Here is a 26,940-nt window from a genome sequence, read left to right as displayed (position 1 = left end):
TGTTCCCCCTTTTCTCCATCAGGGCCCAGACCCTTTCAAGTATTGTGTGCTATCCAATCCAAAAAACCTCTGTTTCTTTTCTTTCTTTTTTCTTTTTCTATCAGCCCTGTCCCCTCTGTGCTAGAGCAAAACCCAGCAACCTCTGCTTTGACTCGAGGTTCAGCTGAGCTGGGGGCCTATTTTTGGTGTCAGAATTTGTGAATTAATTCCACAATTGGAGCTTGATTGCTCAACTCCTGCTGCTGATAAAGTCTCTTTCCTTTCCCCTCAGGGAAGCAGCCTTTCGGGGAGGGGTGCCAGCCTTCATGGACTCATGGTTCTGGGGGAGCTCAAAGCTGGTCCAGCTGGTCCAGACTGGGGTACACTGTGTGTCCGGTCACTAATGTGGCCTCAGCAGTTGTTCTGTACTGTTTCTGGTTATTTACTAGCTGCTCTGGAGGACAAACTAAATTCCACACCTCGCTAAGCTGCCATCTTGACCCTCTCTCAAAGATATGTTCTTTAATAAAGGCAACAAAGGAAGAAACTGAGGCAAGTAAAAATAGGAGAAATCATGACAAGCAACTCACTGGCCAAGGGTACCAGTTCCATGCTACTCTCATATCCTTGATCTCCTCTTCTTCCCCAGGATCATCCACCTCAAAACACAGTACCCTTCTGAGGGGTTATTTTGTCGGGATATCGTGTCTTCTTTCCAATGAACTGGAAGCAACAAAGGACAGCACACTGAAGAGACCTGAAGGAGCAACCAGACAGGGCAGAAGGTTTACGAACCTACAGCTGGATAAGCAGAGAAGCCACAGCTGTCATGAGTCCAGAAAGTTAAGAAGGGATGATGAGATGGCTAACACGACAAATATTAGTCAAATTTTAAGTTTAAAAATTGATTGATAAGGGCAGGCCATGGTGGCTCAGCAGGCAGAGTTCTCGCCTGCCATTTTCGCCTGCCCGGGTTTGATTCCTGGTGCCTGCCCGTACCAAAAAAAAAAAAAAAATTGATTAATTATTTATTTAAGGGATAATGATTAGTCTGGAATCAGTGTGCAGAAAAGGAATAAAAGGATAAGGACAAGAGAAAACTTTCAATGGAAGCTCTTACGTTACTAACCTAGCAGGCAGCATAGACCAAAGCACCTGCTACAGGAAAGAAAAGGAGGTAATTCATATGAGACCTTATAAAATAATTGTCAGCCTTGGTTATTTGAAGTTCTCAGCAACAATATGGAAAGAGCATAGAATTTCAAGATATAAAACCAAGATACATGCTCCAGCTTGTTCAAGGACAAGCTGTGTTCATTTGGTCAACTCTTCAGTTTTATTCTCATCTAAAATTGGAGGTAATGGCAAAACCGAATTTCTGCAGAGCCAAAGTTCAAATTAAACCCTCACAAGAAGGCATTAAAGGTAGTAGTTAAGCATACAGGCCATGGCACCAGATTACCTGATTTAAAATTGTGGCTCTGCCACTCTGTACTGAGTGACTTTAGGAAAGTTCCTCAACTTCTTTAGTCCATAGTTTCCCCACCTGTAAAGTATGAATGATAATGATTACCTGTTGGCCGCAGCTATGACCCTAAGGAATGTTAAAGTAAAACGAGAGAGAAAGGGATCAGGGGATCTGGAGACATCAGCCTTCAGACAAGTTTATTTCAGGCAGGTGCACAATTTATATACTTGTAAGAACTATGATAAATGTTATTTGTGTACAAAAGCTAAGAAGCATATAGTGCAAAAACAAGTTGAAGTAAATACTTCTAAGGTTAGAATGTTCTTTTCCTTTAAGCAAGTCTCTTCCACACGTCATTGTACTTTATCTGCACATCTAAGTTTCTATTGAAGTTTCATGCTCTCAAAACGTATGCCTTCACTTTCTCATAGTTTATGAACCAAGTCTGCAATTTTAAGTTAAGCATTAACCTTGTAACTCCTACAATTACCTAACTCATAAAATTGTTGGGAAGATTAATTGAGATAATCCAAATAAAATTAGTATCTAGTATGTAGTAAGCACTGAACAAATATTGGTAATTATCTTATCATAGGAAAGAACAATGTAAATTTCAAAGTACTATAGCAGCAAATTCCAATTCTAGCTACACACGAACACCCTCTTGAAGCTTTAGGAAAATAAAGATGTCTGGGCCCTGCCCTAGAAATACTGATTCAGTATCAGCAGTTTTTAGAGTTCTGCAGGTGATTTTGCTGCACAAAAGAGAGTTTCACCATGGAAGGTTACGTCATTAGGATCCATTTCCTAATAACATCCATAAAGAAAATAGCCATAGTCTTCACATTAGAGAGACCACACAGTGGCCTATAGCAAACAGGGTTTCAACTTTTTTTTTTAAGTCCTTATAAGTAGTACTTAAATATGCTCAGTGCTGTTAAGTACTTTATGTATTGTGGTAATTATATTCAGTTGTCAACTTGGCCAGATGAAGGCACCTAGTTCTGTTGCTGTGGCCATGAGCCAATGGTACGTGAACCTCACCTGTTGTTGATTACATCTGCAGTGGGTTAGGAGGCGTGCCTGCTGCAATGAATGACGCTTGACTTATTGGCTGGTGCTTAAATGAGAGAGCACAACGTAGCGCAGCCTAATCAGCTCGGCATACCTCATCTCAGCGCTCACAGCTTAGCCCAGGCCTTTGGAAATGCAGAAAAAAGTCACCCCGGGGAAAGTTGTTGGAACCCAGGGGCCTGGAGAGAAGGCCAGCAGAGAGCATCCTGTGCCTTCCCACGTAAGAAAGAACCTCAGTGGAAAGTTAGCTGCCTTTCCTCTGAAGAACAAACAAAATAAATCCCATTTTATTAAAAGCCAATCCGTCTCTGGTGTGTTGCATTCTGGCAGCTAGCAAACTAGAACATATATATTAATTCATTTAATACCCAAAGTATCTTTATGAGGCAGGAATAATTTATTATCATTAACTATAAGGAGGCCAAGGCACAGAAAGGTTAAGCACCTCACTGAAAGTCACACAGTTAAAAAGTGGTAGAGCCAGCACTTAAACTGCCATCATCTGGCTCCCACAAATATACCAAAAAGAGTCTCTCAAAGACAAAGTGCTTCTGGAAGCATTTAATCTCTATGAACCTGAGCTGCTTTATCTGTAAAATGAGGATTATAACATTACTTACTTCATAGGGGGCTTGTGAAAATTAAAGGAGATGATATAGGTAAAGCACAGAGCACTGCACTTAGCACATACTAAGCATTAAATGAAAGTCATCCATTATTATTAACAATTTCAGTATTATCATTAACTATTCAGTTTCAAGGAAGTATAACAAAGGCTCCAGTTTGAGTCTAACAATCTGAACTCTCTGAACCTGTTTATCCAGGTGCTGGAGCAGGCTACTAGAAGTCTACTTGCAGGGCTCTGAGGAGCTTTGGGGGAGAAAATGTATCCAAAGAAAAGAAGGATCCAGGTATGGCAAATTTAACCTAATAAGAAAGATTTAGTCATTAGAGCGGAGAATGATTCAAAGACAAATGTCTTTGTCTTTGAATCTGTCACTTGCATTTACCTTCTGGCTCTGTGTTAGTTATTAGTTTCTAATGGCTGCATGTAAGAACTCTGTGGTGAGCAAGGGAGACCTGAAAATTTGAAAGTCCTTTTCAAAAAGAAGCAAACAAAAAGCTTTACAAGACACTGAGGAATGAGGAGCATGATTCAGAGGGTCATTTTAAGTAAAGAAAGGTAAAAGAGGAGTGGGTGTGCTTTCTTCTTCCAAAGAGAAATTCCTGCAGCGCAAACCTCTCAAGGAATTCAGAGCCTTGGCCTCAGGAAGACAGAAAGATAGATGTGTGTGCATGTGTGTGTGTGAAAGAGTGAGAAAGAGACTGATTAGAGCACTCTTGCCAAATAATACTTCCCAAAACCACATAAGTGAATTTTATAGGGGAGTTGTGCGAGTCTCTGGGAGCAGGAGACGGAAGAAAATTCAGGCTAAGAGAGATTACAGACTAGTGAAGACCGGGGAAACCGTGGAAACAGAGTATTTTACAGTTCCTGATGCGAGCATTGATTAGAATAACATTGCAGAGAGGGAAAACTAAAGTGTGTGCATGTGTATGCGCAATGCAGAAAATAAATTCAGATTCAGTTTCACATTTCTCTCTCGGAAGCATCAGGACTCTTCATTAGTTGTGGCTACAAAGCACTAGAGGGCGCCAGAGAAGGTGGAAATGTTTTATTTTCCCCAGAAACCACTAAGTGTGGGAAAATCTCCGGTCTTTATGTCTAAGAATGAGTATTAATGGTTACACCAGTAGTTGATTGGCTAATACTTTGGGGAGTGGTAATTCACAAATGAAGAGCTAAAGTAAGTAAGCAATGTTGGAGAATGCAGAATGTAAAGTTGGCTAGTCAAAAAGTAAAGATGACTGATGCATTTATTTATTAGACATGTATTAATTTCTTTCTGTATGCCTCGTGGTGCATTAGATGCTATGAGCAACCACAAATTTTCATTGAACCCATTAGTAGCTTCAGAAGTCAAAACTTTGTAACACTTTCTTTCCTGTTTGAAAGCTTCTTATCTTCTCACCTGTCACCCATTAGCCGCTTCAGAAGAACCATGTGTGGTAGTTAAATGCAAAGGGTTTGGAGTAAGACAGCTGGGTTCAATTCTCAGTTATGCCACTTTCTAGCTTTTAACCTCCTTGTTCCTTAGCTTTCTTGCCTGTAAAATGTAATAATAATAGTACCTACTTCCAATGCGTATTGGAAGATTAAATGAGATAATCCACATAAAGCATTTGGAATCATGTCAAAGACTCAAACAACCAGAGAGCTGGAAGGAAATTATTTTTAATCTAACCCCTCATTTTATAAATAAGGAAGCAAAATTCTGCCATTTGCTTGCTGTGTAATCTTGGAAAAACTTTTAACATTTTATTTACATACCATACAATCATCTAATTTTTACAGTCAGTGGTTCCAAGTATCACCATATGGCTGTGCATTCATCATCACAATTTTTGAACATTTTCAATATTCCAAAAAAATAAAAAATAAAAGTAAAAAAAAAAAGAACACCCAACCTGGGTTTGATTCCTGGACGATGCATCTCCCCACCCCACCCCCCAAAAAAGAACACCCCAAACATCTGAGGCCCCCCCCAACCCATTAGGGTTTTCTCTTAGTCACCTTTTGGAAATGGCTTAACTTAACCTTTCAAAACCTGTAAAAGTGAACTAATAACTATACCTTTCAGGGCTGTTGAGAAAATTAAATAAGGCAATGAACATAAGCTCTAAATATTACACAAAATCAGTGCTTGTTTCTTCCATGTTATAATATAGGAGATTGAATTCTGCACCCCAATTTAGACATGTTCTTAATCTTAATCTGCATCCCTGTTGTGGGTGTTAACCCACTGTATGTTGTATGGTGGGGGTCACATTTCATTCTTTTTCCGAGTATCCCCATCATTGCAGCACCATTTGTTGCACTGGGGAGCCGGGGGCGGGGGAGTGGATGGGTCAGGAATCAAACCTGGATCTCCCACATGGCAGGCAAGATCTTCTACCACTGAACTACCCTTGCACCCCACAAATCCATTTTAAACAGGACCTTTTGGAGATGCTATTTTTAGTTAAGGCATGGTCAGTAGAAGCAAGTGGGCCTTAATCCAGATTACTGGAGGACTATAAAGTGAAGAAACCAGAAGCCAGGGTCATAGAAGCCCATAGAGAGAAGTAGGAAGTCAGCAGGAACCTGAGAACTTGGAAGAGAAAGGACAGGACATCACTATGTGATAAGAAAGCCAAGGTACCCCAAGGATTGCCTGCAACTAGCATCAGAATGCTAGTCTTTAGGGAGAAACCAAGCTTGAAAATATCTAGATTTGGATTTTTCTTAGCCTCAAAACCATAAACCAATAAATTCCTGTTGTTTATGCCAACCCACTGTTTGGTATTTGTGATAGCAGCTCTGGCAAACTATCATATACTCCAACAAACTCAAAAGGAATAGACTCCAACACACTATAAACCCTGGACTTTCAATAAAAGACAGTCAAGTAGTTTTGGATTTTTCAATCATCTGCTTCACCAAATCCAATAATGAACAAATGCATAGACTATGCCAGCAGCATTCACACAAAGGAAGAGACACCCCATCATAGCTTAAAACTTCAATGTGACAGCTGAAGACAAGAATCCGAAATGATGAGGAAAGGAAACTAGGGATTTGCAGGTAGGCAGCTAGGAGGAAGAGACTGGGAATGTTTCTTAAAGTTATGTTTCTCTCAGTCATAAATAAGAAGAGCTAAGAAAAAATTTTTGTTTTTCTGGTTGAAAAGAAAGTTGGAGAGGGGTGTACCTGAGGGATGAATGCTCACAGCCAATTCATTGTCTCCGACTGTTCTAGTTTGCTAGCTGCCAGAATACAATAGACCAGAAGTGGAATGGCTATTAAAAAGGGGAATTTAATAAGTTGCAAGTTTACTGTTCTAAGGCCATGAAAATGTCCCAATTAAAGCAAGTCTATAAAAAATGTCCAAATTAAGGAACCAACAAGAGATTACCTTCACTCAGGAAGAGCCAATGAAGTTCAGGTTTTCTCTCTCAACTGGAAAGGCACACGGGACATCTATTAGCTTCCTCTCCAGTCTTCTGGTTTCATGAAGCTCCTCCAGGGACATTCTCCTTCATCTCCAAAGGTTGCTGACTGGTGGACTCTGTTGTTCTGAAGCTTTCTCCAAAATACTTCCTCTTTTAAAGGAGTCCAGTAAACTAATCAAGACCCACCTGAATTAGTGGAGACACGTCTCCATCTAATCGAGTTTAATATCCACAACTGATTGAGTCACATCTCCACAGAGATAACTTAATCAAGTTTCCAACCTATAGTACTGGATAGGGATTAGAAGAAATGGTTTCTCCCACAAGACTGATTAGGATTAAAACATGGCTTTTCTAGGGTACATAAATCCTTTCAAACCAGCACATCGACTATGAGCAGAAGCTTGGGGATGTCCCACCAGAGTGCAAACTCTGTGAAGAACAACTTTTCACCTGTTTGGTTCACTACTGTATCCCTGTTGTCTAGATTAGTTCTTGGCACTGAAACATTCCTAATAGCACAGAGAAATGCAATATATTATTGGAACACCAGGGTGCCACACAAACAAGGAATGTCTATGAAATCACATATATTGTCCTAAAAATTCATGCAAATTTTTCACTCTCCTCCATCATTAATCAGTATTTATTTTTATATAAATTAACGATAGCTAGTTGTAGTGGTTAGCTGCTGTTCTGTTTATACTTTCTCTGTGACACACCTCTCAACATCATTCCCTGTCCAATAGGTGTCCCGAGCATTCACTTCCCCTCAGCTCCGAGGGTGGACATGTCATTCACTCTGGCTGATCTGAATGCTTCCTCCCTCTAGCCAAGGCGACTGTTTTAAGGATAGGCACATGACTCTATCAGAGCTCATGCGATATAATTTCTGCATTTGGCTGTAAATAATGAAAAAGTGTATTCTTTCTCACTGGCCCTGGAGCTATGAGGATATTTGCCTAATGCAAGCCATCATGCCACCTTGGGAAGACAATCTGCCCAAAATTGAAGCCAGAGCAGAAGTAGAGCAAAGTAAAACACACACAGAGAGAAGAAGAGATTGAGTCCTAAAGCATCATTTGGTTTAATTATGCAAGCCAGTAAATTCTTTTTTGCTTCAATCACTTACAACTGAAAAATTCCTGACTGATACAGCAGCTGAATTTATTAACTTCTAAATTTGTACCAGTTACTGTGACAAATGCTTTCTATGTCTTAACTTACCTTATATATATATATATATATTTTTTTTTTTTTGGCATGGGTAGGCTCTGGAAATCAAACCCGGGTCTCCGGCATGGCAGGTGAGAATTCTGCCACTGAGCCACCCCCTACTTCATTTTTTAATATTCATCTCTGTGAGATAGAGATGAGATTGATGCTAATATCCATTTTACAGATAAGGAAACTAAGGGTAAACACTGATAAGTAATTTGTCAACGATCACACAATTAGTAAATGGATGAATAAAGATTTGAAATCAGTTCCCATATCACTCCTGTTATCCCTGAAAGTGAAACATGTATCTCTAGCGAATCAATATAAAGTTATCACTGCCAAACTGATATTCCCAGAATATCACTGACTTAACACATTTAAAAATTTTACCCTTGGTCAATAATGGCTCCCTGTAACAGCGGCACATTTCCACACCACTCAACCCCTCACTGATACGTCCTTTCCCTGAGCATTCATCAAGGTCACTGTAGTCAAAGGCATCAGATTTATCCCTCAATTACAAACCAGGCTATACTGTTAACTGTCATGGTAGAATGAAACTTCTTCGAAGGCAAGGACTTGGTTTGCTCACTGTTATATCCTGACCACCTGGAACAGTGCCTGGCACAGCAAAGGCCCTACATACATATATGTTGAATGAATAAATGAAGAAATGTGGGTTAGTTTTTCTTGACTACATTGGACAACTTGGAGACCAGAATACTTGGAACACTAGTCAAAAATCCTCTTTTGTTGGCTGGTTTATTCCAAATCTTCACAGTGTAAGAGTGAAAAAAATAAACCATGGTCACTGACGGATATGTTCCTTAGAAGGAACTTACTTCTTTCAGGTTCCACAGCAGGATTCTGTGCGCATCAGTTTAGTACATTGAAACTGGGTATGAACGTTGCAGACCTAATCTAGACTCCTTCCCTAAGTGCAATGAGAGGTCTACATTCCCGGCAGAGTTGTGCTAAAATTGGCCCCCAAATAGGAGCCTAACAGATCTAGGGTCTCATCCTAGCTTTGCCACTTCCCAGCTCTAGGAACGTAGGCAAATCCTTTAGCCTCGCCCACCCTCTGTTTCTTCCAGTGCAAAATAGAAATAATAATCCTGACCAGGTTATCTCCCAACTTTTTGGGAGGTTCAAATTGCATGGTTACAAAAGGCCTTTGAAAAACTAAGCAAGCTCTATAAGGGAATGGATAAACTGGATTCATACCATTTCTGGGTAAATGAGGTTAAAAATCTCATTTTCGTGACAGAACTCCTTATATTGATTGATTGTGTGGGTAGCACAGAATTTGGCCAAATGAAAATTGGAAACAATTTAGCCAAAAATGATTTGGTAGAAAGCAATTTGGTTGAAAATCTGTTGACCTATTATACAATTTGGTCAAAGTAAAAGGATGGATTTGAGTCAGGTTTGTTATCGGTTTGACTACTTGTCAAATGTGGCTCCTCTTAAGAGATCTCATTAACATCAATTAATTATGTATAACTGGGAATTCATAATTGAGTAATTATAAAAAACGAATTACTTGAACACATTTAACTTCTTACCTCTATCAATATTGCAATTTTCCTTTCAAACATTTGAGCTCTAGGAAACTGGCTACTTTGATTCTTTTTTTACTATTTTGATGCAATTTACTGTTGAGAGAGCAATGAAGGGGAGAAAATCTCCAGAGCAGGGGAGGAGGCATTCAGGATTCTAGCATGGACAAAGACACCATTATCTCCTAAGAGCCTTCTAAAACCTCCATTTAAATTTAAAACTAGCAGGCAAGCTCAACTGTTGAAGTTGAAAATTTTGCTTGGGAGGAAGGCAGTGAGGGGATTTTAATCAGTTTGATGCAGTAAATTCGGTCAAAAACACAAGAGGGCAGTGCAGTGCTAACATTGCATCAAAATTTGGTTGTTATGTCTCTTAAATTTCTTTTAATCTGGACAGAAGGTCTCTCCTTCCCTCCCTTCATCCCTCCCTCAAACCTCTGACTGGTGCCACTGACTTTTTGAAGGAAGATCCATGTTCTGGATTTGCCTGTTTGCTTCCTCATGGTGTTTACAAGTATCTTAATTTTTTTTTCTCAAAGAGTAAATAAACATAGTATTCTTAATGGGCCATTTAGAATGATCAGAGCATTCAGATTGTGATTCTTGGTTTTATATGGTATCACTCTCAGACTAAAATATATATGTGTTAGAGCCAGACTGATTCATGTTCAAATCCCAGCTCAGCCACTTACAGCTGGGCATCCTTGGCCAAAATTAACTCACACATCTGAGTCCCAATTTCTTTATCTATATAATGGGCATCTTAGGATACAGGATTCTTAGGAGGATTAAATGAGACAATGTACAGAAAGTCCTGGTACCTAATAGATGCATAATTTATAATGATTATTGCAAAATTTTCTTCTCATAATACTTACAATATCTGAACAAGGCGAGTAATACACAATCTGGTGGCAGCAGCAGTCAGTTGTCATCATGGGTGAAAAGGGTGAGTAGCACCACATTCCTTCAAACTATTTAATGACTATGGAAATCGGTGTAATATAACTCCCTAGAATATAGAAATTAGAGGTCTTGCAAAGTCATACCATATAAAAAAATATCCCATTATGTCAAACAGACGTTAAAGAAAGATTTATGAGTAGGTCCAGCAAGCCAGGAATTCATAATCCCATTTTTCTTGTCAAATCCCAGTACCAATTCAATAACAATAGCAAAAATAATGATAGTCCTTATTTTGCCAATTAACAAGACTTACAAGCCTTAACTGCTGAAAAGAATTGACCTGAGCATCTGAAAGTCATCCTTCCATGATGACAGAATAAATCACAGAACTATGGAGAAATCACTCAACAAATAAATGAAGGCTGGTGAGAATTTTAAAAAAAGGAACACAGGGACTGTACGGAGTCACAGAAGCTTCCTGATCCTTTAGAGATTATTGCGAGAGAATCTATCATTTAATAGTATTAATATTCTGCAGGTTCAGAAAGATTTCTACCACCATTACTAGCCTGAATGAATTTTGTCTGCATCAAGATCTCATTTGGGAACGGAAGAGTAGAAAGACTTAAGTGTATTTCCAAGAAGAGAGTGAAGAGAAAGGAAAGAGTGAAGTTGTGTCAGCATTTTACGTTTCTTTGTTGACCTGAAATCATCTATTTTCAAGCGTTTTTTAAAATTAAGCATTATAATTAAATCATAGCATTCTGCCTTATATCCTTTTTGGTACAAATGTGGCTATATACAAATGATTGTAGTGAAATGAAAATGTGGTAATTAAATTTTAAGAATTGTGCTTGCTGTATTAAAATATTTATGTATCCTTATTAAGAAAAAATATACAATATACTTATATTTATTTGAAGATAGGTAATTTTGACAATAGTTTTGTTGTGCTGATACAACCAAACGTAACCTCCTTATGCCCTTTTATTTTTTTGTATGCTGTATGGCGGTGGTCACATTTCATTCTTTTTCCATCAGAGTATCTCCTTATTGCAGCACCATTTGTTGAATTTTTGTTTGTTTGTTTTTTTGTTTGCTTGTTTGTTTGGGAAGTGCATGGGCCAAGAATTGAACCCGGGTCTCCCGCATGGCAGGTGAGAATTCTACCACTGAACTACCCTTGCACGGCCCTCTTGTGCCCATTTTACAGTGGGCCTGCTTCACCATCTTCTCTAGTGACTTCAAAAGTATCTGCTTTAATTGGCTCTGCTTATAACTAAATCATCATTCAGTTTTCTAATGTGCTATAAAACTTGAAATAAAAATTACTGTCTTAAAATACATTGTGCTTTTGTAGGGAAATGCATGCCACAAGCATATTAGTTGTGAGGATGCATATTAAGACGGTACAACAAAAACACATCTTGGCCAGGCTTGGTTTTCTAAGTAGTGATTTAAATAAAATCTACTCTAATCCAAAGAGAGGAACAATTATTGACTGGATAAGGGTGGTCAGTAACCACGTGAATGATTTAATCTGCAAACCAAATTCCTTAATTTAAAATTGGATGGCCCTATCCCTTGAAATTGCATGGAGGAGAATGCATACTTCCAGAAGGGCCAACATGAGCTCATTTAGCTGGTATTAACCTCTTTCCCAGGGCAAGATGAACTGTCCAGAGAACATTAGATCCTTCTGTGGTCATGTCTCAAAAGTGGGTCTAAGAGTTAGGAAAACATGCTAATTGTCAGAAATGGATGCTTTAAGATAGATATGTCTTAAGACACAATGTAGCCAACATTTTTGGAATTATCTGCTCTTCAGTTACAGATCCCAGAATTTCAGAATTTAAGAATTAGAGAAACCTTTGGTCAATTAGCTCTTCTTCCAGGCTCTGTGCAGCTTAAGTTTAGAAAGTCTCAGGACCTTGTAAAATTCATTAAGGATGAAGATTTCATTTCTATCTTACTAATTGATTCTAAGTGCTTACTAACACAGATGTCCAAGTTCTTTCCTAGAGCCAAAAGTAAATCTGATGTGTTTATAGTATCCCTATAAATTCCAAAATGTATTATATACATATACATATATAACCCATGATCTCGTAGAAAGAGCATTGAACTTGGAATCAAAAGTCCTGGGTTTGACATTTACTATTTGACCTTCTGCGAGTCCTTTTTCCTTTCTAGGGTTCAGTTTCCTTTGTCTAAAAAATGAAGCCAATCATTCTTCTCATGTGAGAATCAAATGAGCTAAGGTACAGGAAAACATGCAGTAATTATAAAGTTACGGACTTTTATCTTAAGTCTTATGGTATTAGAAAGATTTAGGTCTTAGGTCTTAAATAATTATGCTAGTAAGAATTCTGGTTATGATGGTTTTTAGTCTACAGTAGACATACCACACACTCATGGGTCTGACCCCTAGGCCTAAAATTGACATAATTCCAGCATCCATTCATTGCTCTTAGACCGTTTTGAAGCATTTTGTGAACTTTTACTCATTACACAAATTAAGTTGTTACAAAAATGAGCAGTGGGTGGGCCACATGGCTCAGCAGGCAGAGTTCTTGCCTGCCATACCCGAGACCTGGGTTCAATTCCCGGTGTCTGCCCATGTAAAAAAAAGAGCAGTGCTATTATATCAAAAGCCAGTGAGCCATATGTTTCAGAAAGGCCTAAGGCTAGACTAGCTAATAAGGGCTGGCTAAGGAATTTTTTCTTGGAAGACATATCTTTTTTTTTAATGAAATTATATTGAAATATATTCACATACCATATAATTAATCTAAAGTGTACACTCAGTGGTTCACAGTATCATATTATAGTTGTGCATTCATAACCACAATCACTTTTTGAATATTTTTATTACTCAAAAAAAACATATAAAAATAAAAATGCAAAAGAACACCCAAAACATTTCACACCCCTTCTACCCCTCTATTATTTATTTATTTTTTGTCCTTATTTTTAAAAATCTTTCTTACCATATAGGCCTTAGGCTGTGGTCTGAGCAAAATGTAACTTTCATTGAATATTTTGCAGTTCTAATTCTGTATTGTTTCCCAAGTTAGTAATGCTGATCTCAAGTTATTTGAAATTTGAGATTTTGAACCTCTCATCATTAGTACTGCTAGACTTGATGTTAAGTGTTTCTAGTGGAAATCTTCAAATTGCTGCCAATTTCAAAACAATATTCTTTGAATGCAAGATTAGAACCTATATTAATCTGTTTTTTAGTGTTTCAATAAAAAGCCCATTCTCAGATGCTAGATGTGAAGACTCATTATAATAGAAAGGCAGTCATTGTAAGGGCTCCACTGATATTCACTCAGGCATTTGGCAAACATTTTCTCTTCCTTTTTTTTTTTTAATTCAACATAACAATATACAAACACAAACATTCTTACCATACGATCATTCCATTCTTGATATATAATCAATAACTCATATCATCACATAGTTGTATATTCATCATCATGATCATTTCTTAGAACATTTGCATTAATTCAGAAAAAGAATAAAAAGACAACAGAAAAAAAATTCATATATACCATACCCCTTACCCCTCCCTTTCATTGATCATTAGCATTTCAATCTACTAAACTTATTTTAACATTTGTTCCCCCTATTATTTATTTATTTTTAATCCATATGTTTTACTCATCTGTCGATAAGGTAGATAAAAGGAGCATCAGACACAAGGTTTTCACAATCACACAGTCATGTTGCGAAAGCTATATCATTATACAATCATCTTCAAGAAACATGGCTACTGGAACGCAGCTCTACATTTTCAGGCAGTTCCTTCCAGCCTCTCTGTTACACCTTAACTAAAAAGGTTATATCTATATAATGTATAAGAATAACCTCCAGGATAACCTCTCAACTTTGTTTGGAATCTCTCAGACATTGACACTTTATTTTGTCTCATTTTGCTCTTCCCCTTTTTGGTCGAAAAGGTTTTCTCAATCTCTTGATGCTGAGTCCCAGCTTATTCTAGGATTTCTGTCCCACGTTGCCAGGAAGGTTCACACCCCGCGGAGTCATGTCCCACGTAGAGAGGGGGAGGGAAGTGAGTTTGTTTGTCACGTTCACTGAGAGAGAGAGGCCACATCTGAGTCAACAAAAGAGGTGACTCTTAAGCCTAATTTTAAATAGGCTTGGCCTATTTTGTGGGGTTAAGTTTCATATGAACAACCCCCCAGATTCAGGGTTCTACCTATTGCTTTGGTTGTCCCCACTGCTTGTAAGAATATCAAGAATTGTCCTCTTGGGGAAGTTGAGTTTTCCCCCTTTCTTGGCATCTGGCAAACATTTACTGAGCACAAACCATGTATCAGAGATTACTAGAATCTAGAGTCTATGAATATGAATAAACCATTATTCTACCCTTAAGTTTATCTGACTTTTTGTTTTCATTCAATCAGCCAATACTCAGTTTATTAATTAAGCACCTTATAGGGGAATGTGGGGTATACAAGATGTGGCCTCCATCTTCAAGTATCTCAGAGTAGAGTGGGGGAAATAAAAAAACACACTGAAACATTAAACTATCCGAGGACAATTAAATTATACCATGTAGCACTGACTGTTTACAATTGGTAGTCACATATCAAGATAGGCCTTCCTAGGGTATGAAATGTAGCATGATATGGGCTACCAGACAGTGTCAAAGACCACGGAAAAGGAATTAAATGAAGTTCGTAGTTCTCATTCTGCTCATTTATATAACATGCAGAGTCTCTGTTGAGCAGGCCAAAGCTCAACATTCAGGCAAAGATCCAGTGGTGATATCTGTACTTCCCTAGAGTATTTATTTATATGATTCACACTTATTTCTAGGGAGACTTAAAATCAGAGCTTAGAGTTTTCATAGATCTTAGAAACTTCAGTCTGTAAAAATTATTAGAAATCAAATAGTACACTGGTTTATAAATATTTTAGCTTCAGATGCCGTTCTTCAAATCGAAGACTACACATAATCCTGATATGTAGAGCAGGTAGAAGTCTTGATGATCTAGTTGAAGTGCAATGGGGCCTAAACCACTTGTTGAACATTTTCTACTTCATCCAGGCCCTCCCTACACCCCAAACAAGTTCCTTGAGGCATCTGTATAACAAATTTACAATTCATTTACTGCTGCATAATAAAGGCACTCCAAAACTTGAAGTGCTTTATAGCAAACAGCATTTATTTTATCTGTTACGGTTCTGGGAAATGCATTGGGTTATGGTCTTATCAGTAGAATAAGTGAAGAAGGGTTAAAGGGGAGCCAACCAACCTCTGTTGACTGAATATATATTGCAAACCTTTCCATTGATGGTACCTTCCTTTTGATTCTCTTTCTCCATTCTGATTTTCAATCAAATTCGATAAATTTATTAACTGCCTACTCTGTGCTTAACCCTACCCTGGGCACTTGAGAAACAAAGAAGCTAAATATTATTTTAAAATTAAACCTGTGGTGGGAGCTTCTGACACTCATTTATACCAAAGTGTGAGTGGCTTATTGGATTTGTTCACCACATAACTACAGATGTCCAGGTGAGAGGAGACAAGAGGACCCTGGAGGGGAGAAGAGCAGAACAGGAACAGGATTGCTGAGGGCTGCCTCAGCCTACTTTGAAGAGATCTATATCTTACACTGAAAAAAAAAATTTCCAGGAACCCCTAATACTGAACTGGCTGTTCGGTCCATGCTCAGTAAATATTTTCCTCATTCAATAAAAGTCAATGCACCTGCTCTCTCCCAGGCAGCAGCTACTTGTCAACTGATTGATCAGAATAGCAAAACAGAAACTCCAAAGGGTCATCATCATTTTTCCTCACTCACTACTTCCCAAAGATCAATCAAGATAGGTGAGATGACCAGGCTTTGTGAACTATAGTGTGCTGTGCTAATGTCAGGGATTTATTATCAATATTTATTATCAAAATTTATTATCAATATCATTATGAAGCAGAGATGAGGGACATAAAATATGATCTCTGCCTTCAGATTCTGTGAAGATGGAGCCTGGTGGATAAAAAAGGAACTCCAAAAAATGTTTTTTTAAAATCATTTACTATGTGCCATTTACTATGGCAGGTGCTTGGGTAGTAGCAGTGAACAAGACAGATACAATCTGTGTCCTCATGGAACTTACAATCCAGTGGACTGAGAGCCTAGGAACATGTGGTAATTATAATTTCTTGGAGTTGATCTTTACTGAGTAATTTTTCTGTGAGATTATGTGCTAGGATTAAAAAGCAAATGAACAAACAAATAATAATGACAACAACAGGAGCCATCCTTGCTTGTAGGGTACTCATAGAGACAAAAAGAAGCAACTAGAATGCCATGCTAAAATTGCTATCATCCAACAACACATGTAGAGCTTTGGGGCACAAATGAGGCTGCTGCCACTTCTAATTGAGGGGGTGGGGATGGGGGTGAATCAGAGAAAGCCACAAAATAACAATGGCGTGAGCTGAGCTTGGAAGGCCAGGATGGAACTCACCAGACAAACTTGTAAATGTTGGGCCAAGGCTTTATCCTTATGGTTAACATTGAACATAGCTCTGGTAAACACCCAAACAGAAATCACTGTAACAAAGTAGATTTAGGCTTATTCTGGCTTATTTGTAAGTATAATTATTTAAAAATTAGCTAACCCCCTGATTTTGCTAAAATGTCCCCAATGAGACCATGTCTTCAGTCACATATCACTCTGGATACCAGGTATTTGGGCTTTGAGATGTAGTTGGTGCATGCACTTTTTCACTTATTTCCCTATTTTAACTTTATGTCTCTTAGACACTATCCTGTGTGAAGTGAGCAGCCTGAACTGTTTAGCAGCCTGAACAATGACAAATTGAAAGAAAATAAAAAGGATGGAGGGAGGGAGGGGTGAAGGAAGGAAGGGAGGGGGGAGGAGGGAGGGAACGAAGGAAGGAAGGATGAAAGGAAGAAAGGAGAGAGTTTTGGGGGACACATTCATCTGGAAATTAGAAGCAAGTGCAAAAGAGAAACACCAGTTCTAAAAAGGAACAGCACAGCCTGGTACCAAATAAGGTATGAGACAAGCATGTTGAAAAAAGTCAAAATAATAATGACCAACATAAATAACAGAAAAAGCCAGAGAAGATAAGTCAGAAAAGAAAGGTGATGAAGCAGCATCCAGGGGAGATGACCTAATTCCAGAAACAAGCAGAGAGACCTAGGCTGTTGCTCTACTTACTAGGAAAAAAGGGTTAAAAAGCACAGGAAATTTCACTCTTCCGCATGCAATTACCTAAAAATAAAAATTGCATTAGCAGAGGGAAAGTAGTTAAAAATTGGCAGTGTGCAGAAACAGAAAATTAAAATTTCCTACCCTGTGTGAAGTGAGCAGGCTGAAAACTGTTCCCTAAAGGCAAGCAGAAATTGTGCTCTGACTGATGTTGGCTTTCAAAGGACTACCAGGGTAGTTTCCTGCCTCTCTAAGTGAGCCTTTGGCCCAGAGCAATTTGGAATTGATTTGATGTGATTCCTATTTGTCACTAGCTAGGGTTCCATTAAAAAATCTTCAACACTTTTGCAAGAGAATAGTTGGAATAGGCTCTGGGGAAGATGACAAAGCCATCCTATTTCTGATTGCTATGGCTGAATCCCAGAAAGTTCCATTCCTTGAAAATATCCGAATCACAGGCAGCTGCACAGGACCTGATTTTCAAATAGAGTCCCCTGACCATCATTTCCCAGGGGCTTTGCTCTTAAGCTGCAGAGCGACAGTTATCAAATGATACCCATCTTCCACCTCCAGGAAGCCTGGGGAGAATTTTTACATTTCGCAGCTGAACCAAACTTCACAATGCGCCAGGGAAGAATTGGTAAAAGGGTGAGCCAGAGCTTCGGTCTTCAAATTGGAATACTAATGATGGCCTTTAATGAAGCCTGACAGTACAATCTGTTTCTCATTGTTGCTTAAGTGCTGGCTCCCAAGCACACACCCTGGCTTTCAGGGCAGGGACAGACTGGGCTAAACGGGTCCTGCTGGTGAGCAGGACTGAGCACAGCTGATCCTTCAGCCGGGATTAAATTAATTAAAGTGATTCTCTCGGCCAAAGAATTAGTCTTTTTATCTGGCATTATTGTATCATTTATTAATCTTCAATGGAGGCTAATTGGTACCTGAGCTTTTGTGGACAAGGGATCTTGGAGTGATAGGGATGAAATTGCCCTCATTTGGAAAAAGAAGAAGAGAAAGGGTTGTCTTAATTCTAGATGCGAAATGAGTTTGTTAATTTAAGACCTTCATCAAAAGACTACAACAGCCCAAGGCAAGAACAGTCAGGCAAAATGGGCCTATATCAGGGAAGGTTTTGCTGTTGGCTCTGCACCAGATTATTAGTCGCTATAACAACCACCAAGAAACCTACTACCTGCAAGGCATTGTATCATGCAATTAGAAAGACCCGTCCATTTATATGCAATGGGTTCTCAGGTAGGGTGCACTCTCCTTAAAGAGAGTCTCATGACCTAGAGGAACCTGGAGAAAACTTGAATACCCATCTTGTTCAAACTCTGATTTTAACAGAAAGTAAGGAAATTACTGTCAAAAGTGATGCTGTTTATCAAAGCATGAGTATTTCTTAGGGAGGCCAGACTTAGAATACCAAGATGTTAGACCAGACCAAAGGGAACACAGTCTCTCCTTTAACTCTGCATTCAGTTCTACTTTCAGGGCTGGGATAAACTTGGACCAACCGTCCATGGTCCATGATGGGGCTGGGAAGACATGGGAAGGGTATTTAACCAAAGCATCTTGAGACAGCCTAACAGGAAAAGAGAAAACGAACATTCTGTTTGTATCAGTAAAGGCTTTTTAGGTTGCAAGTGACAGAAGCCCCATTGTTCTCTGCTTTCATGCCCACTCTAGGGGGGACTGTTCTGGGGGGATTCCTATTCTGAAGGCTATCCTGTGTTGGCAGTTCTTTCTTTGTTAGTTTGAACGTTGGGGTCTAGGGATTGCTAAAGAAGTTGATCAATTAATTATAAGATGTTATTTTGTAAGCTTGGGGTTCCAGCCTTTAAAATGACAGTAGGCTGCTAGATTGTCTTCTGGGCAGTAATGGTGGGCTAATGCCCAAAGCCAGAAAACTTGGTCATGATCCTTGAATGGAGATTCCATCTTTGTGGTTTCTGTCTCTTAGCAACAGTCTTGCTACTCTATTTCCCTGATTTTCAAGTCATTAGGTGTTACCTTGTTAGCCTAAGCAAAATAGTAGCCTAAAGTGGGAAACATAGCTTATGTTTCTCTTGCCTCCAGGCTGCAAGATGGCTACTACAATGGAGGTAACTTTTAACTTTGTCAGAAAAGGAGAACCCACCAATAGGTGTTAGGGAAGAATAGAGAAAGGCTTCCTTAGATCCATTTTACACCAGTTCCTAATATCTTCTGCTCTTTGTTCGGTTTCCTTTCTTTGTTTGCATTACTACAGAGTGGGGTAAAAAAAAAATTCAACATTCTCAAATCTTGAATCTTTGGCCACTTCAGAAAGGGTATCTCTATAATGCCCCTTTGTTTCCGGTGCTCTCCTGGTGTATGTGTGAGTCCGAGGGCTCTGCCCTGTAGCGGCCACCTCCAGTGTGCTAATGTGGGGAGAGGTGTGCTCCTTCAATACTGGAGCTCACATGGTGAAGGTGGAGAACCCCAAAGGCTTTGCCTCCCAGAGGTCACTTCTTTTGCTGCAGCTGTCACTCTTGGGGAAGGACCTGCTGTTTCCTTACTAGCTTTCATCTGGAATAGGTGAGAGAAGACCAAAAGACTTCATCTGTCCTACAGGACTCCCCCTCTAACTTCCCTGGACAGAGAGCATGGGCTTTTTTTCAACCTTTTCCTGCCTGTACAAGAGCCTGACACGTTATATAGCATCCCAGGAATTGACTTGTTGGGTTGTTCCTCAAGTACTGGGTTCCCTACCCAGACTGCCCACTTTTATCTACCTTCTAAAGTCCTCTGTTGGTTGCTTCATGCATTTTGTCCAGAGTTTTTAGTTGTAGTCTGTGGAAGCAATGTGTGTAGAGTGTGCTTATTCAATCTGGACCCAAACCAGAATTCTTCTGTGTCTGTGTCTCTTTAAATATGTCTCCATTACTCTTTGAACACACATCCTTGCTTTCAGATTCAACAAGATGTTCCAGATCCATTTATACTCTCCCTGCTCCAGCTCTGGAGTTAGCCATTTCTCAGAGGAGGTCTGATTCCTCTTTAGTGGAGAATGGTACCTAGGATCCAAGCAAGGTCTGGGCACTAAGTGTGCTCATTTTTATTGGGTTTTGTTTTTTAAAGTTCCTTTCACTTCTCCCAAGTCCTCTCAGTGATCAGACCTTGAAAGGAGCAGCTAGCGTGCCACAAGATAGTAGTGCTACCTGGCATTTTTAATCTGTTTAAATTAATTAAAATTAAATAAAATTAAAAATTCAATTTCTCAGATGCATTTCCAGTTTTCAGTAGCCACATGTGACTAGAGACAACTGTATTGGACAGTGAACATTTCCATCATTGAAGCACAAAGCTAGATAATTTGGGCCAAAAAAATGCCTGTGTTCTCTGTATTATTTTGCTTGTGAAAACAAAGCATGAAACTTTGGTCAACTTTTCTGTAGATGGACATTGATGGGGGAATCCTGCAGGGCAGAGGTCCATCTATTCCAAATATATCCAAATATTTAATAAGAATCTATTTATTAAATTAAATACACACCATCATCCATAACAGGTATACATGCAACCCAGGAAATGCTTTAAAGTAAAAGAATGGTCAATGTCTTCAATCAGATTGCTGTTCAGGTTGGCAGTTTATCTACTTAACTCAGCTTTAGCTCTCAAAAAGACCATAGATTATAAATGAGAAATTTTTCAAAAATGCAGATTCAAGAATGTGGTACCACCTGAAATGAGTTCTTCTTTATTTGCATTCTCCATGTGTATTTTTTACACTGAATCAGTGGGAGAGGGATATTGAGTAATCACACTGTTGTCTGTGAAAGGCATATCCTAGCCATACAATTTATAATGTCCTTCCTCTCTAAAGAACTAAGAATGGAGCCTTTGGTATCTTGATGAGAACTCTTAAGAAGCTAACTCAGTTTTAATCCTTAGCATTATTATTTAAGCATCATAGGTTTAATCCTGCTGACAGTAATTGGCTATGGAAAAAGGGAGAAAAATTATCTCAAAATTGATTCAGAAGAAAAGAGAAGGAAAATAAACCAAAGAAATGCAAGCTAAAAAGATTAGTGAATAACTGTTATAGTAATCACTGTTAATTATCGTCACAGGGATATTTGGGAAAACACACACAATAATTTCTCTTAAAAACAAGAACTAACACTAGTTAGTCATCTTTTTGTCAGGCTTATTAAATGTATCTTCCTATTTTAACAGCTTCTAATAAAAATGGAAGCTATCAATTAGATAGACCGAGCATTGGTTTAAGAACCCAAGATTCAACAGAGGCACAGTCAACTAATTTCTAATAACTTGCTTAATTTACGAAAAGAAGAGACAGGGGCAAGTATCTACTGTCTACAGAATCCTGGAACAACACTTTCAAATTCTAGACTTTACTTTATTTAAGGAAATTTCCTGACACAGGATCCTGTAGGCATTGTGTTGGATATCCTATTGCCCAGATTTGATCTCTAATTCAATTCTTTTCCCAAAGTAATCAGCTCCTTGAACAGTGATGCCTTTATGTGTTGGGACAAAACAAATAGAGATGGATTTTATACAGCTAGTTACTGCAAAAGAAGCTAGATGTTTTAGTGGCCAAACAGGTGGTCAAGCCATGGCAATGTGAGCATTAAAAAGAGGGAAAATAATTACAGTCAATTTGAATTAAAGACTTTTAAAAGACACAGAGTATAATAAAAGGTAACCGTATTTTAGAAGAAAACTTTGTAGGTATAAAAGACCCACAGTTATTAAAATTGACCTGTAAATTTAGTTCTGTGATTCAAGGAGGCCAGAGTAAAAAAACAACATTATCATTCACACACATGAATTCCTAATATTGTTTATAAAAGATGCCTATTTATTAATCATCACAAATTATGTGAGTCCAAGATGGAACTTTGTCAACCATCAGGCTATAAATCACAGAGTACTGCTTCTTTTTATATAGACTGAAATTTAAGAAAGACACATGTAAATAGAAAAAAAAATGAACATGGAATAATGTTAAATGGTTTTTTATCAAAGAAATACTGAGCGGAAAACATCAAATAGGAAAAACATCTATTATATTGGAGGAAGCAAAGGCATTGAAGTATTAAAAAGGCATTAAAGTAATGCAGGGTGTTGAAAATAGATGGTAATTAATATCTTAAAACTTTAACTTATATGTGAGACTAAAGCAAAGAATGTTTGTTTGGTACAAAATTTATAGTTTAATTAGTGCATTTCCTAATATAACTTATGTGGACAGCTTAATTAAACACCATAAGTACATGAAACTTTGAGTAGGGCATGAGATTTTGTAGGTTTGTCCAGAGTGATGCCTCAATAAATCCCAGAAGGATTTGAACAGTGAATAAAAAAGTATTTGCAAAGTCCCCTTGAGGGAATGATGAGAAAGGGGGAAAATTCAACTTCCCCAAGAGGAGAATTCTTGATATTCTCACAAGCAGTGGAGACAACCAAAGCAACAGGCTGAGCCCCCAATCTTGGGGTTTGTTCATATGAAACTTAACCCCACAAAGGACAGGCTAAGCCTACTTGAAATTAGGCCTAAGAGTCACCCCCAAGAGAACGTCTTTTGTTGCTCAGATGTAGCATCTCTCTCTCAGCCAACATGACAAACTAACTCGCTGCCCTCCCCGCTCTATGTGGGAGATGATTCCCAGAGGTGTGGACCTTCCTGGCAACGTGGGACAGAAATCCTAGAATGAGCTGGGACTCGGCATAAAGAGACTGAGAAACCTTTCTCGATCAAAAAGGGGAAGAGCAAAATGAGACAAAATAAAGTGTCAATGTCTGAGAGATTACAAACACAGTTGAGAGGTTATCCTGAAGGTTATTCTTACGCATTAAATAGATACACCTTTTTAGTTAAGGCATAACAGAGAGGCTGGAGGAAATTGCCTGAAAATGTAGAGCTATGTTCCAGTAGCCATTTTTCTTCAAGATGATTGTATAATGATAGTAGCTTTTGCAACGTGACTGTGTGATTGTGAAAACTTGTGTCTGATGCTCCTTTTATCTACCTTATCGACAGATGAGTAAAACATATAGATTAAAAATAGATAAATAATAGGGGGAACAAATGTTAAAATAAATTTAATAGATTGAAATGCTAGCGATCAATGAAAGGGAGGGGTAAAGGGTATGGTATGTATAATTTTTTTCTGTTGTCTTTTTATTTCTTTTTCTGAATTAATGCAAGTGTTCTAAGAAATTATCAAGATGATGAATATACAACTGTGTGATGAAAAAAGAATGTTCATATGATATGTTGATTGGTTTTATTAATAAAAATTTTAAAAGGCATTAAAGGTAAAGGGAGAAGGTATTTAAAAAGGTATGAAAAAGATATCAAGTTATTGAAAGTAAAGGGAGAAAATAAATAAAAGTTTAAAAAAGGGGGGATATTTTTGTAAACCAATGAAAATCCAAATGTGAATTGCTTTACAAAAGAAGATAAAAAGCTAGAGAATTATAGGAAATAAAAAGATAACTCGGGGCATAAAGGGATGAGGCAAAAATTGGCAATAAAATATATTAATATGTACAATTTAAAGTAAAATTTCAAAATTAAGCAGTTAGCAATCAGAGGAGAATCAGCCTGCCCTCCATCCCCAAAAGTCCAAGGACTGAAAATAAAGATTATTTAATACTAACAGGTGTCTACAGGATATAACAGAAATACAAGTCTGGGCTTTGATAATAGAAGAAACAGCATCAGGATTTATCATCAAAGAAAGACTGCACAGGTACCAAGCAAGATGACTTATTTTAGGGTACAAACAACTCCCTGTATTATAATATGCCAATTTAAGGAAGTGGATGTTAAAGCCAAAGAAAGTACACAGCACTACAGGCAGGAGATCTCTTACGAAAGCAGTGGAGATAAGGGTATAACCCTTATACCCTTATACCCTTATACCTGCTCTGGTATAACCTTATACCAGAGCAGGGTATAACCTGGAAGACACTAGGAAAGGAAACAAAGGGAGGAGGGGAGGTGGTTTTGGTTAAAATAAATATGTAATTTCAAGAAAGGTTGTTAGGAAGTGTTTGGGATTCTGCAGATCTGTTGTTTCTACTTTGCTTAGATGATTGCATTAATAAATCATGTGGTTGTTCATACACATTATCTTATCGCTCTAATAATTAACATGGTTGGGAAGGAAATTGGATTATAAAAGGCAAGAGGATTTGTTTCCTGGGGTCCCAAATGAGCAAGATTGGGATTGGGGCAATCTAGACAAGCAATTGCTTCTTAGATTGTTCTCCTAGTTCTTACTCTTACCCTGCATGGTGAAAAAGAGGTAGTAAAAAATGGGTAAAGGGAAACTACAATACTTTCGTAAGAGATCTGGGACTACCTACATAAATGGAGGTATATCAGTACTCTAAGTGAATAATGACTATTGCCAAAGTGTCTATAATCTCTTTAATAAATGGATAAGATTAATTTAGGTCCAATAAACATTTTCTTGAGGACTTTCTTGGGGATCTTAAGGTTAAGGTTATAATAGTGAACTACAAAAATAGGAAAAATCCTGAAATAAAGTGAAATGGCAGGGAAAGTAGCTTTTTTTGTATTATATTATTATTATGAGAGTGTAGTATGGAATAAAAAGCAGATGGAAGGATCAACGAAACAGAAAAACTGGCCCAGAAATGGATTTTAGGGTATATAAGCATGTAATATATATATATATGACAGAGTAGATATAATAATGTCTTTAGCAGCTCATCTATGATGTATCTAGGTGTGGTTTTCTTTGTATTTATCCTGTTTGGAGTTCACTTAGTTTTATCAGTTATCGGTGGATAGATGTCTATTATTATATGTGAAAAGTTCTTGGTCATTATTTTCTCAAATATTGCTTATTTCTCTCACCTTTCCCTCTGGAACTCCAATTACATGCATGCTAGATGTTCATAAGTGTGCCTCATTGCTCTTATTTCCTTCTCTTTTTTCTGTTTTTTTTTCTTATGATTAAGTTGGAATACATTTTTATTTTCATGTCTTTCAGTTTATACTCCTGACTCTTTCTGTTAAACACAATTACTGAATTCTTAATTTCAGATACTGTATTTTGCAGACCTAGGGGTATATTTGATTTTTAAATATACATTCTAATTCTTTATTGCAATATTTCCTATTTTTATTTAGTTAATCTATATTTCCTCTATTTTCCTTAAAAATATTAATTGTAGTTATTTTGAAGTCCTTATCCACTCACTCAAATAGCTGGATTATCTCTATATGCTTCTATGACTATATTATCTGTTGATTATTAGCCAGCCTTCCTTATTCTTTGTTTAGTAATTTTTAAATGATGCTGTGTCTCCTGGATAAGGCATTGTTGTGGTTCAGGATAGTGTAATTAATCTCCAAAGTGTTGACGTTTATAATGGCAGGCAGTAAAACTACCAAATAACCACTTTGATCCTATTGAAGCCTTTTTTGGGGAGCTCTGCTAGAGTAGTTCTATTTCAGTTTTGTCCTTCTTTTTCAGGCTATAGCATTTATTCCTATTATGTAGCTCCCTTTTATTGGGCTGGCCTTTTTGGGTTCTCAACTGAAAAACAACATATTGATCATTACAAATAATGATATTTTCATTTTTAAAAAAAACTGGATAATGTGCCAAAATTTTGACCATGCATGATTATAGGTGAACAAACTTCTTTCTACTTCCCTGCACTTTCTGAATTGAGCATGTTCTAGATTTATAATTAGGGAAAGCCATCATATAAAGGAAAAAGTTATTTAAAAGTTGATCCCACAAACCCAAAGCACAAGCAATGAAAGAAAAATAGATAAATGGGGTCTCCTCAAAACTGAGTACTTTCATGCACCAAAGGACTTTGTCAGGAAAGTAAAAAGGTAGCCTACTCAATGGGAGACAATATTTGAAAACCACCTATTGAATAAGGGTTTAATATTCAGAACATACAAAGAGCTCCTACAACTCAACAACAAAAAGAAGAACAACCCAATTTTAAAATGGGCAAAAGACATGAACAGACACTTTTCAGAGGAGGAAATACAAATGGCTCAAAGGCAAATAAAAAGATGCTCAACTTCACTAGCTATTAGGGAAATACAAATCAAAACCACAATGAGGTATCATCTCACACCTACTAGAATGGCCATTATCAAAAGAACAGAAAGCTACAAGTGCTGGAGAGGATATAGAGAAACAGATACACTTATTCACTATTGGTGGGAATGTAGCATGGTGCAGCTGCTCTGGAAGGCAGTTTAGCAGGTTCTTAGAAAGCTATATATAGAATTGCCATATGATCCAGCAATCCCATGACTAGGTATTTACTCAGAAGAACTGAAAGCAGGAACACAGATTTTTTTTAATGCAAAAGTAGTGATTTAATGACTTCAAGCAAGACAAGGCAATAGAATTATGCTTTTTTTGCAGACTAGGGACAATGAAATGTTTAGCTACAATTTTTCTC

The 26,940-nt window shown here is 37.8% G+C and overlaps 1 long non-coding RNA gene across 1 annotated transcript in view; it reads right to left on the bottom strand.

The window, feature by feature from the left end:
- Positions 1 to 1,472: 1,472 nt before the first annotated feature.
- Positions 1,473 to 26,940, bottom strand: part of LOC143643690 (uncharacterized) — a 216,855-nt gene continuing 191,387 nt past the window's right edge. The window contains exon 3 of the long non-coding RNA XR_013156326.1: positions 1,473 to 1,525. This is a non-coding gene — a long non-coding RNA (uncharacterized LOC143643690). The remainder of the gene's footprint in view (positions 1,526 to 26,940) is intronic.

Source organism: Tamandua tetradactyla, chromosome 8, assembly GCF_023851605.1.
Source record: "Tamandua tetradactyla isolate mTamTet1 chromosome 8, mTamTet1.pri, whole genome shotgun sequence".
Taxonomy (NCBI): Eukaryota; Metazoa; Chordata; class Mammalia; order Pilosa; family Myrmecophagidae; genus Tamandua; species Tamandua tetradactyla.
Note: the sequence above shows the minus strand (reverse complement) of the source record. Positions and strands in the feature narration are given on the sequence as shown.